The sequence below is a fragment of the Centruroides sculpturatus genome, unplaced genomic scaffold, assembly GCF_000671375.1.
Source record: "Centruroides sculpturatus isolate CEXI.00-Female unplaced genomic scaffold, Cexi_2.0 scaffold95, whole genome shotgun sequence".
In the NCBI taxonomy this organism is placed as follows: Eukaryota; Metazoa; Arthropoda; class Arachnida; order Scorpiones; family Buthidae; genus Centruroides; species Centruroides sculpturatus.
Window position 1 is genome coordinate 948,500 of NW_019384621.1, and position 10,860 is coordinate 959,359.

At 36.1% G+C, this 10,860-nt stretch overlaps 1 protein-coding gene across 3 annotated transcripts in view; it reads left to right on the top strand.

Annotated features, from left to right (window-relative positions):
- LOC111625474 (vacuolar protein sorting-associated protein 72 homolog) overlaps positions 1–10,860 on the top strand; it is a 64,107-nt gene that overhangs the window by 32,699 nt on the left and 20,548 nt on the right. Inside the window, exon 1 of one of the 3 annotated variants that reach the window (XM_023368626.1) lies at positions 27–120. The exons of the other annotated variants lie outside the window; for them this stretch is intronic. The gene's annotated coding sequence lies outside the window, so the exon portion shown is untranslated. Of the gene's footprint in view, positions 1–26; positions 121–10,860 lie in introns of those variants that run through there. 3 annotated transcript variants of the gene reach the window in all.

Here is a 10,860-nt window from a genome sequence, read left to right on the forward strand (position 1 = left end):
GCTTTTAATCTTCCTTCTTCGTATAACTGTAATGACGAAATCGCCAAGTTATTTATTATTTTCTACGGTTTCTCGATAGAATTTTCGACACGTTCGATACGTAAATTTGCCTCTTTCCTCGTGAGTAAATTACAATTATTTACGCCTCGTAACATAAGCCTATTGGATATTTCTATCCCTCCTTTTTAAAACCCGTTTCGCCTTAAAATCGATATTTTAAAATTTCATTTAACAAACAAACGTCGTAGATACAAAGTAACGAGATAATTTACTCCATTATTTTTTTTTTTAATTTAATGTTAGGGAATTTTTATTTTTAAACGGTAAAAAAATCTCCCGGTGCGCGTTATAAATCGATGATAAAAATTCCCGATATTGATATAAGTGCGCGCTTAATTATTAAAGTTATCGTCTAGGTTTGTCTTAAGCAAAAATGTCGTTTTATAAATAGATTTTTGCAGGCGTATCGGTACAGGAAAAGGAGAGAAGAGATTAAAAAAAAATCCGCAGTTTATATAAGCTTGTAAACTGCAAATTTAGGAAAGAATCTTAGATCTGTTACGCGCTTACATTTAAAACAAGTTTTCCAAGTTACGCTGGCTTTTCTCGCATTATATAATTAATGTAATTAAAATTAGATTATATTTTTTATATTTTTCTATCTTTATCAAATGATAAATATTATCCGGAGCTCGACAAATGGGCTTTTACGTAAGCTGTCCATCTGTTGCTAAGCGACTAAACATCTAAAGAAACCCCTCGGTTTACGGTCAATACTTACAAATAGTGAATATATATATATATATATATACACACACACAATTCTTTTTTTTGAAATTTTGATGCGGATATTCACTGCTAAAATATTATTATATTTATTAAATAATATATGGATATTTTAAAATTAATTTAAATGTAAAATGCAATTAATTAATCACGTTTTATATTAATTCGTACAATTTTGTTTCCGGGAAGTTTTTTTAATGGTTTAAATTAATTTTTAATTAATATTTATTATCGGCAGAGTAGATAATTTCGAACTTAGTCATGTGGATTTAGTTAAAATGAATTTATTTAGCGTATGAATCACGCAGTTGTCGACTACAATACAGACTTTTTTTATATTTACGTTCAAAATATTGTAATCATTAGGGAAATTTCCTGAATATTTATTGTTTTTTTATGCCGTTTCTATTATCATTTTATGTTTCCATAGACTGATGTTGTGTATTCTGAATATTCATAGATTTTTTTAAAAAAATGTTTATTCTTTAATAAATCAAAAGGGTAAAATATCTGACAGATTGGAAAGCTGTTCCGGAAATGACTAAGTATTACGCTTATCGTACACTTACACAATACGAATATAATTGTTATCGGAAGTGACTGGAAGCGTAACAAGATTGGAAAATTGTGTTTTGAAAATCACATTTTTCGATCAGATTAAAGTCATTTGGTCTACGAATTATTCTAGTTAAACACTACAAAGTCGATCCGACTTGAAATTCTTCTACGTACTGCACGAAAACTGTAAATTTACTTGTTTATGATTCGTGTTAGTAGATAAATATTGTAATAGTGCTGTTGAATAACCTGTTTGAATAGTCATCAGCCAATAATTCTAAGTAAAAACGGGTTATTTAAAGAAGGGCGTGCGACTGTTGATTCCTTTCAACTAACTCGTAAAATACTGGAAGATTTTTTATTCTTCTTTCTAACTTCATTCCTGCTCGGTACAAGAAGTTACAGGGATGAATATACTATATATATTCACATTTCATTATAGTTTATAGAATAGATATTGCATAATTTTAACTGACAAAACGTTTAAGATGCCCAAAAGTTAATTGACCGTCAAAAATTAAATGAACTAAAAGTATAACCTAATTGCAGTCCCAACGTCAATGAAGTTAGATCACTTAATTTGGTTTTCAAAGTATAATACGAACAAATAAGAGCAACAGCATAGTAAAAATATTTAATTTAGTGCGTGGACTAAGAATTTTTTGTAAACTGACGCTGAAAATAAATGGAAATTACCGGAAATACTTAATTAACTTTCGTTTCCAACATATTACGTTAGACTGACCACGCGTGTTTCGTACGTATAATAACACACCTAAATATATAAATTTCTCATATTGTGCTAGGAAAGAAAAACAGAACATAAAATATAATTCTGCTGCACAAAGCGGGTCTCCAACCCCTAAAAACGCATTAATACATGGAAATCATCGAATAACAACGAAGTTTCGATCGCAGGAAATGTAATTGCCACGAATTTACATTTTATTCGTTATTGTGCCTTAGTTATTTAGCGTAAGGATTGCCGGGAGGCAAAATTATCGGCAGCTAAATTACTTAACGGACAAAGTTTAAGCATTGAAAATTGTTAAGAGTTAGAGCAGACTAGAGTACCTATAATATAGGTACTCTAGAGCAGACGAGAAAGAAAACCGCCATACTGTTGCACGGAGTGAAAATTTTATTCAAACAGATAATAGCCGGTCGTTTACAAAGTAAAACTTGAATACTTAAACGAATATTCTAGAATAATAATTAAAGGTGATGGCGATCGGTCGTCGGAGTACTCGTCGGTACGATGACGCGAAACCAAACAAACTGGGTCACGAACGCACGTGATCGGAAGATTTGATGACAATTTCTAGCGAGTCACACGCGGATAGACAGTTTTTGTCACGGGAAGCGCGTAGAATTAAAATCTATGTATATGAAAGATATTTTCCCGTTTTGCCTAAACAATTCGCTTTCCATCGTCACGAAGAATTTGCCAAGAATCCAGATTGCATTTCCGTGTAATTCGACTAAATTTTGTAAATTGAATCATCGTAGATTCAGAATGACGAATTTCGAGTACCGCTTCGAACTCGCTTAAATTACCATCGACAGTACGGATAGGGCAGGGGTGGCCAACAATTTTTGCCCCCGGACCGAATTGGAAAGAAAACTTCTTTCACGAGCCGAACCAGAGGCTGCCCTAGCAAGATTTTGAGGTGCGCGAGACCTCATTGCGGTGCCCCGTAGAGACTAAATTGTAGATAGAGATTACAGATACATTTATCACATTATCGTGCTTTATCAACATTCTACGCTGTACTTAAGAGATTTGTAATGGAGGGTTAAATCTATACGCGCAGTGAGTTGTTGACTTTTTTTTTTACGCGTCAGAATTTTTTTTCATCGAGCTATTCGGGCTTGAGTAGCTAATATTGAAAGATTAATCGCGGGCCGCACGAATTTATTAGACGGGCCGTATGTTGGCCATGCCTGGGATAGGACCACGTAACCGCCAACCAAGCCAAAACGCTGCACAATTTTACGATTTGAGACGAGATTGTTTCGTATTTTCCAAACGGCTCAGATTTCCGCCAGTCAAACGGACTTCGATTGGTGCTGCGAATCAAAATAATACGATAAGATTTATATAAAAACTGATAAGTAACAATAAAGATGAGTAAGCCAGCAAGATGCTTTACTAGGCATAATGTATAATTTCAGTTACAGGATTGGATTTGCAAGTGTAGATGCAAAGTGGTACAGGGGTAAATGTACTGTAAGTATATAGTGCGACTGTTGATTCCTGTGTTTTGTATATAACGAATAAAACTGAACTGAAAACTGAATATAACGAATAAAATTCTAAAAAAAAACCTTGAAATTTTCACTTCAGTTCGTTTTCAACCTAAATTAATATCATACTTCAATTTATTAGTGGCGCAATTTACTATGCCACAGTAACAACCAATAAGAAATATTAAATACAACGCTTTAAACCTATAAAAACTAATGAGTTATGCAACGTAATCGGAGAGGATCATTTAACAACATAATCTATGCGAATAATTTTATGTAGATTAACAAAATTAATATTTTTACTTTGTGTATTTTGCAGAATAGATATTGTGACCTACTACGCCATCCGAGTCTAAACCTAATACCGATTATAGTAGTTATAAAAATTTTCGCAAGAGGTCGATGCCGTCGCGTTTTTACGGCCGCAAGCGCGGGGCGAACCAATCGGCTTTAAGCATTGGAAGCGTACAATATGACTGGTAACGACGTGTCCATTTTAAAATATGGCGGTCCACGAACTAATTGATACGGCCCACTAGTGGCCGAGCGGTCTTTGTCCCAGCACTTTGAAGTGGACTAGACCCTGAACACTGAAGTTCGGTCGTGGGTCGGCGCCTCGCTCGGACTGATTGGTTTAAAATATAGTCATAGACAAAGTTTAAACAGTATTAAACAGTACGATTTCTGATATATCGATACAATACAAGTACTTGTGTTTTCTGTTCATAATTATAAATGCTTTGTTCGCAGGTTCGAGTGTTCCGTGGTTTTCACTCGGGCACCGGTTACTCTTGTACTGTAGTAAGGGATTGGTGTCTTGGTTTTAGATGAAATCTCGAACGAATTAATTTATGAATTAGGAAACAAATCATTGCAGTTACACAGATCTTTTTGCGAACAGATGTGAAAGCATTAAATGTCCTTTCGTCGTGATTAGGTATTTCGAATGATCTCCTAAGATTCCTTTTATTTCGGAGCGACGAGAACTTTCCACCGCTACGTATAAATTTAATTCGCCGGAAAATACCATGTTATTTTTATAAACGAATCGGCCTATTTTGTATCGTACATTTTCGGGTATTTTGAAATGTTAGAATAAAATCAGTTGAAAATGAGAACTCGGTGAGTTTATGTGAAGATGTTGCAATACGTCAATCGTTTATCGCGTATTGAAACACCTTCACAGACGGCCGGATGGTCGAGCGGTTAAGGTGGCTTCCTACCGCTCTAGGAAACCCGGGATCGAATCCGGACGGGTCGAAAAATCCCCAGGAGTTTTTCGGGGTGGTCTGTCTGGATATGTCGGGCCCCGTCCCTCACCACCCAACCCGCCCTATTGTTGGCCTGGTCGACCCATAATGAGCTTGCTAAAAGAAGCTCTCATAGTTCCCGCAGGGCGGAAAGAGTTAATTAATTAACTCTAAATGTCATATGTGGTGATTTTAATTTGTCCAATATCTCTTGGACATCTACGGGCTCTTCTCCTCTATAATTGATCAAGAAGAAGTATTTTTCATAAACAAAGTATATTATTTATTTTTTAACTTTGTTCAAAACGAATTTTTACCCACTCGATTTAATTCATTTTTAGATTTTGTTCACGGGTTTACATCTGATCATGGTGTTATTTGTCTTGAAGTTCATTTGAAATCTTATTTGCAAGACTAGAGGTTTTATAAAAATTCCGCTATGGACATCATTCAATTATAAACAAGCATCAAATTATCTTTCTTCAGTTGACCGGTCTTTCTTAGAATCCTCTTTGCCCGTACAAATAAAAACTGATAAAATATCCAAAATAAATGTTTCTATTAATACAATACCGCAAAATTGACATATCATCATATAAGTGGATTCAATAACATCGTAATGTCATAACAAAACAGTTAAAAAAGTGGAAATTAACTGGTAATCCTCGTGACCTTTACATTCACAGAACACTACAAAAGCGATATGATAGAGAATGTCGTATGTCCTTTCTTAATTACTTTAATAGTAATACGATGTTAAAATTTTAAATCATGATTCATTATTCCTACAAACTTAAACACAATACTTTTTTTCCCGATTTTGGGGTCTCAGAACCCGAGGCACTAGGCATGTTCCTCACGTGTCTATTGGGCAATCTGCACGGCTCTTCATTACAAGATTTTTTAAAATTTGTGAATAAATGTAGGCCTATTTTTTTAAAAACAGTTCTATTATCAGAATTACACAATTTGCAAAATTTTAGGCAATTATTTTTATCAAAAATATCGATAAAAAATCGGTAATTAGAAGAAACTCCTACAAGTCCACATCTTTAGGGCATTTGACACAAATAGACTATAGACGAAACTAGTAGTGAGATCGACCCGTCTATAATTGCACTTTTTGCCGTAGGGAGGAAAGGGTAAAAAATGAAACAAAAGTCTATAATAATTACTTTTTACCTTGACAAGATGGAAATAATTAGGAAAAAAACAAGCAAGATCTGCCAGATGTACAGCACAATCATTCACTTTTTTGTAATGACATGCCCACCAATAAAGGGAAGAAAATATGATGATGTAATACTGTTTCTCCTGTATGATGAAGGAATAAACTGCTGATTTTATAATCATATTTCTATAATATACTGATAAGGTCCGTAATAAATACTTTATAGTTAGTTTAGTTTTGTTTGATGGCCAGTACGTTGATGGGGAGTGAACCCACGACTATCGCTTTCAGTAGTTTTAGCCACTCTGCCAACTGATGAGCTACTTTATAAAGAGCTATTTTAATAGCCCTTTAATTCTTTTAGAGTGAAAAAATCGAAAAATAACATTTAAATTGCTTAAATTGATTTGGCACATATTAACTTTTTAAAACGTTTCATAAATTTATTTAGGTATTCGTAAAATTTCTGCAATTTTATAAGTAAAACTTAACAATTTTCAGTTAATTATGCAAATTATATTAAGATTTTATCCATAAAATTATCGAAAAATAGATCATATAAATTCCTAATGCGTTATTAAGAAAGAGTGAAGTATAAATAGTAATTTGATTAATTGAAGAAACGAGAAACTATCGCTTCATTTCCGTAATGCGATCGTATTGTATTATAATTATTCGATATTTTTGTATTTGGACTTTTCCAAGTATTCTTCACGCGTATAATATCTAAATGGGAGGCAGATTTCTTAGAAAGTCCTACTAGGAGACATTCTCTTTGTCAGATCGCCCGTGTGTTGAGTTGCCATTTTGATGGCATACCCATCAAACCAAATCCCCAATTTATAAAAACTATAATGCTGATTTGCAACAGTATGCATTTTAATTAACATCGTAGTTTGATAGATTGAGGTATTGCGGCCAGACGGCCGGATAGCCGAGCGGTCAAAGTGGCAGCCTACCGCTCTGGGAGACCCGAGATCGAATCCGGACGGGTCAAGGAATCCCCAGGAATTTTTCGGGGGGTGGTCCGTTCGGACATGTCGGGCTCCATCCCTCACCACCCGGCAGCCCCATTGTGGGCCTGGTCGAACCCATAATGGGCTTGCAATAATAAGCCCTCTTAGTGCCCACAGGGCGGAAAGAGTTAAAAAAAAGATTGAGGTATTCATATCCACCCTCTCTCACTTTCGTTTTAACATATTGAATGCACAATTTTATAGTAAAGTGGGCAATTTCATAGTACGACCGTTGATTAGTTTCTCAGTGATCACCTCACAACGCATGAATGCACTGCTAAGTTTGAGTGCATTCATTCGTTTTATCATCATATTTATATAATTTTTTCACGGAATATTCGTTTGACCTTTAAAAAATTGAATGAACGAAAGGTGTTTCTGTGTTTGAATAACAGAAACTGAATAGACGTCGTTATTCCTTCTCCTCCCCTTCTTACTCTGTAGATAAATATAGGACATTTGATAAAAATTGCCAGGAGAAATAACTTACATCATTTAACATTTAATTTTACTTAGTTAACCTGAAAATATAAGAGTAATTTCGGAGTGACAATATTGAAATTCTGTTTAAATATTAACTTTAATTAATAATGTTATAAATGTCCGATAGTAATCATTATAAGAGAGGGAGAATGCAACACTGCAATTTCAGATGACAGGCAATAGAGAGCAGGCATGGAATTACGGGATGAAATATCTCGGAAATTCGAGAAATTTCGGCCCCTAAGTGGCCAACGTGAAATATTTTCGAACAAAATTATATTTAATGTTTATGTAATGAAATTATGTGCAAGAAAAAGATTTACGAAGAAAGTAAAGCAGGGAATTGTGTTCAAAACTAAAAAAGATTTTGTAGCCTACTTTGAAAAGCAAATAAAAATGAGGCCGAGAAGAAATCATTGAGGATCGTTGAAAATTTTGATCTGTCTGTTAAACGTGGCCCTGCGCGACAAATGCCGAAATGTAGTTGAAATTTCAATTCCCATTTGACAAAAAGTCAAATTCAACACGGGAAAATAATTATAATTTATTATATTATTAATTTTTATTAGGAGTAAGGCTGGAATCACACTTACAGTAAAACACTACTGAAAACGTAAATTGAAAGCCAAAACCAGAAAAATTTTACGTCCCTCGCCGGTAAAATTTCTGGAAAATCAACTCGAGAGGTGCTCAGTGGAAAACTTTTTTTGGCCGTAAAATGTAGATGTTAACCAATCAGATTCCTGGGAGTGATGACGTATTTACAACGTCACTGACGTCCTGCTGCGCTACCCGAGACTGAAAACGAGAAACCGCGTGAGCTGCCCAGCCGCCATTTTGATATCTATTGATAGTTCCTTCGCTGCTTCAAAATCATGGAAGCTCAGAAAGAAAAAAAGTCAAAGGTAAGATGGAAGAATCCGTGTTTAGCTTGAATTGGCAGGAGCCAGAATGAATTTAGACGTAGCGCTGCTAGTAATGTGAACTGACACTCTAGATGGCGAAAAGTTCGTTATGTTTTTTTTATTCCGTTTTTCTTTTCTTTCACGATTTTACGTGCGAAAATTGCCATTACGATTACGTGAGCTTTTTTCTGTAAGTGTGACTCCAGCTTAACTCGTGTTCGTCATCCAGAAACATTCCCACTAGTCGAACTGCATTAGTATATACATTAGATTCTTGCTAATCGGGCAATTCATTGCATAACGAAGAGAGGAGTGCAGGATAACTGAGAATGTATAGAACTAAAGTCTGCCTTAGGGCAATGAATGATTTCGGATTCTTTTTGGAGGCAGGTGGGCAAATAATAAACTTACTAATATGCACCCCCAAGATTTGAACCTGACTAAACAACTAAAGGGGATTTGTGATATGACTAGCATTTTCATGGAAACGGAAGAATGGAGGCGATGAATATACTGGATAATTAATTAATGGCCGGATTAGCAAGAGTGTGCCGTGTCGATTTCCTTAACACTTTCTAAAATGAGAATAATAACGTGCCATGTGATAGTTCTTATGCTATCTAATTAACAAGATACCGGGCTTTAACTCATTGAGGCATTGAGTTCAAATCATGGCATGGGATTGAAAACAATATATGCATTATTTGCTAAATAAAAAAACTACACAGACTTATCCAGAAGGAGTAATGGAAGTTTCTTTAACTAATATTTAATATACAGGGCGTATCAGAATGACGTTTTAAAAATTTGGGGTAATGTAGAGGATGAACTTTTGAACGTTTTGATATAAGGAACCTATAGCCGGAAATTTGAACTAAAGTGTCTACAGCGGTAGGAAGTGCTTGACCGCCCTTCACTTTGATAGCTACCCTTCCGTCCATTAACGTCATGTTATTGCTGCGGATGGAAGACTGTAAATACACAACTGCAGTAGTCTAACTTAGCCTGTGTACAGGACGTTCTATGCTGTCGTCCTTCAGGTCACTCCTTGCATCCACTGGGGCTGTGCTGTAAACACACAGCTAGTCAACGTGGGACCCTTGTGTACGCAACAACTGTAGGAACAGTTCATAAACTTACAGAGCGCATCTTTACAGTATTTAATACCATCAGAGGGGAGCGTGGCATCTTATAGAGAGTCGGACAAAACATGGTTCGTCGTTGCATATTATGTAACGAAGTTGGTGGTCGTCACACTGAACATTTACTCTAAAGTGGTGCAGCCAGGTCGTCTCCATTTTGGGTATGACCGAACCCAAGACAAGTATGAAAGATAATTGTATGGAGTGATTCAATTCCCTTTCATTCTTGTCTAAAGTTGTTGAGATCCAAAAGTCTGTTATTGTATAGGAATAGCAAACATTGAATTCGAGTCGGCATTTTTAGCAATGTTTCCTGGACACATTTCACCTACAATTTTAGATATAGATGTAGAGTATTGCATTCTTTTAAGTCATTAAAATACAGCCGATTTACCATGTTTAGTCCAGTTTTTACTATTTTTGTTTATAGAATGGGAGGTGTTTTGATACTTTATAATTATTTATAAAAAACACACCGCAGAAAACCGTATTAAATTGAATAAATACATAAATAAAGCAAGTATTGTAAAATGGAAATTGAAGATTATTCATCATCATCATCATCATTCTCGTTTATATGGAGATTGCAGCCTATAATCGCTTTTTCTCCGAATTACAGCGCCATCTTATTAGGTGAAGCGACTCGATCGATAAATATACTGTTCTAGAAGACGTATATGATACTTCGAGGACATGTCAGCCTGAGGCCAATACAGAGGAGTCAAAGTACGCACAGTCTGTAAGTTCAGTCTTAAGTGTTTCAGTAGGTCCGTACGACTTGTAGTATACTCGGGACACCTGAGCCAGAAGTGATCAGTAGTTTCTGCCTCCCCACAGAACAAACAGTTTGGGGACGGGACGATACCACGCGAATAAAGAAAGTAGTTGAGTGGGGCCGTACCAGTCCGTAGTTTCGCCAGCAGTGTTTCCGCCCGCCGCGATGAAGCGTGGTGATAAGGCCACGGGTCAAAAGGACGGAGATACTCCCTACCCCTGTTCCTATGGACCGAAGCCCAGTGGTCCCGTAACGAATTACGAGTGTCCTGCCATACTAACCGATGAATGTCTTTAGGCAACAGCGGGCCCCTCCAGGAACCTGTTAAACACGCTCCCTTCGCTGCCTTATCCGCGTCCTCGTTAAGGGCAATACCAACGTGCCCCGGAGTCCATAACAACTCAATAGGCTGAGGGAAAGACGACACAGCCGCCGCAATATCAATGATGATCGCTTCCGAAGTGTACCCCACGTTAGTCAACGCCTCGAGCACCGAACGACTGTCCGTACTTAGAATGGTCGGA